Consider the following 2,814-nt stretch of genomic DNA (forward strand, 5'->3'; position numbering starts at 1 on the left):
TTGTGTAAATCACAAGGAAATTACACTGTGATTCTTGTGCAACTCACTGTAAGTCGCAGCAGTTACAACGTATTTTTCAGGGCAATTTTTGTTTTTTGTTAGGTTGGTTTGTCTTTGTTGGGTAACATCATTTTTCTATATAGTTTTGGGGTTTGTCAAAGTTAGGTGATAGCACTCTCTTAGTGTGAAAACTGCAAACCTACAGATTTACAGCGTAATTCAACTGCACATTTACACTGTCATTCCACCGTAAAACTGTAAATGTACTACTATAAATTACAAATAAGGCTTGACAAAATTACACTAATTTACAGTGGTACTCTACAGTTCTTTTACAGTGGCAATCTGCAGTTCTTACTGTGCTAATATGCAGCAGTTTTTTCATAATTTGAAAGCGTACTCATGTAATCACAGTGCCATTTTTGTTCTACAGTTGATCTACTTTGTTTTCATGTACCACTGTTTTGTTGTTTTGGAAGTGGGTCATGAGTGCATTCGGTTTGGCCATTGTAATATTTTCACTGTATTTTTTGGAAGTCCAGTAATGCCACTCTAATATTTACACAGTATCAGTGTAAGTTCTGCGTAAATACACTGTAATCACAAATTATCTATAAGTGTAATTTACAAACAGTACATATGTAAAATACACTGTAATTTTAGAAGTTCCAGTGCTAATTTTAACTCTGAATTGTATGTATATAGACTGTAACTCTCAAGATATCATCGTTAGTACACTGTAATGACAGTGTAATTATCACTTCAATTTTTCTCCCAAATGACGGTGTAAGTTCAAGTTCTGGCCATAATGTCACAAGACCCGATGTATAAACTCGGAGCAAACTTGTGCTGGAACTCAAAACATAAAAAAGAGTGATTCATGTTACCAGCCCAAGACGCGCGCATGTATCAATTTTCTTCATTTGTTCAACTAAGTTCACTCAAGATATATTTGCCAGATGTATAACTCGATATACCACTATCAGAGCAGCAGAGCTTGTCACACTACGTATGGGGTAGGCACGAGCACCAGCGGCGTCTTGCGGTGGAAGGTCAGCCTACCGGCCTCCTCCGGCAGCTCCCATGACCAGTGCGGGGCAGATTCGCCGGCCGGCGCCGAACGGCATCAGTTCCAAGTGAGCGCCACGGAAGTCCACCTTGCCGTGCCTCCCGCCGGCTCGAACTCCTCCGCGTCCTGCCCCCAGCTTGCGGGGTCCCTCCCGATGGCCCACGCGTTCACGAGCACCCGCGACCCCGCCGGCACGTCGTAGCCGCCGATCTCCACCCTCCGAAGCGTCTCCCGCGGCAGAAGCAGCGTAATCGGCGGGTGCAGCCGCAGGGTCTCTTTGACGACCATCTTCAGGTAGGTCAGCTTCGGCAGGTCGTCCGGCTGCACCCGCTACTCGTTGCCGGCGACCACGTCCCTGATCTCCTCCTGCGCTTTCTTCAGCACCTGCGGCTTCCGGATCAGCTCCGACATCGCGCACAGGATCGTCACAGAGCTCGTGTCGACGCCGCCGATGAACGCGTCCAGGAGGACAGCCTTGACGTGGTCCCTCGTGAAGCCATGCTCCTCGCAGATTCTGACGAGGGCATCCACCAGGTCACCGCCGCCGCTCTCCGGCCTGGGGCGTGCGGGGTCTCGATGCTGCTCCAGCACTTCCTCGAAGAAGCCGTCGAGGTCTCTGAAGATCCTCTCCCGGCGCGCGACGATGCCGGCGAGCCGGTCGAGGAGGCGGCCGGCGGTGTTGGGGAAGAAGTCCTCGGCGGAGAAGCTGGCCGACATGTCCACGGCCTCCTGTAGCACGTGCTGGAACCGCTCGTACTTGCTCGAGAATGCCTCTGCGCCGTACACGCTCCCGTACGCCACCGTGGCGATCACGCCGTCGGCGACACAGAACACGTGCTCGTCCAACAACACCGGCCCAGCAGCGTCGCCCAAGGCAGCCAGCGTCACCCAGCGTCGCCCAGAACACGTGCTGACGGGGCCGTGCCGCCCGGCCTGGTCGCGCAGGTTGCGATGCGGTAGAGGGCCCAGTTGGTGCAGGTTGCCGAGCATCGGCACCCGCTTCGGGCCCGGCGGCAGCTTCAGCCGCCCTTCTTCGGTGCTGCGCTTCGTCACCAGCAGGTACGAGACGACGGGGATGAGGATGCCGGCTAGGAGGAGGAGGTAGTGAGATATCCATCGTCTCGGCCGGAGGTTTAGCTAGCTCGCTCACTGACGAGGTGCTGCTGCTCGTGGACGGTCGTCGGGGTTTTATAAAGTGACTGGCGAGGGGGCCATTGATTGGAAGAAAGAATGGCGAGGGGGCCACATCCCCCCTGAAAATTGGGAGGAGGGTGGAGATTAGGAAGCTAATTGGTTTGATGTCAAAAATTGACAGTGTCAAATTTTGGCAACTATTAAATGTTGGTTAGAGATTCGTTTCATATTAATTTTCGTTGTCAACCACACAAACAATTGGGGTAGAGATTAGGATGCTAATTGGTTTGATGCCAAAAATTGGCATGCCAAATTTTGGCAACTGTTAAATGTTGGCTAGAGATTGGTTGCATACCCATTTTCGTTGTCAATCACACAATAGGTTGGGGGCGGAGATTAGGAGGCTAATTGGTTTGATGCCAAAAATTGGCAAGCCAAATTTTGGCAACTGTTAAATGTTGGCAAGAGAATGGTTGCATACCAATTTTCGTTGCCAATCACACAAAAAGTTAGAGATGAAGATAGGAGGGTAATAGGTTTGATGCCAAAAATTGGCATGCCAAATTTTGGCAACTGTTAAATGTTGGCTAGAGATTGGTTGCATACCCATT

General features: G+C 50.4%; 1 pseudogene; it reads right to left on the reverse strand.

Annotated features, from left to right (window-relative positions):
- Positions 1–1,058: 1,058 nt before the first annotated feature.
- LOC119299743 lies at positions 1,059–2,059 on the reverse strand (annotated as a pseudogene).
- Positions 2,060–2,814: the final 755 nt, after the last annotated feature.

Source organism: Triticum dicoccoides, chromosome 5A (genome assembly GCF_002162155.2).
Source record: "Triticum dicoccoides isolate Atlit2015 ecotype Zavitan chromosome 5A, WEW_v2.0, whole genome shotgun sequence".
Lineage (NCBI taxonomy): Eukaryota > Viridiplantae > Streptophyta > Magnoliopsida > Poales > Poaceae > Triticum > Triticum dicoccoides.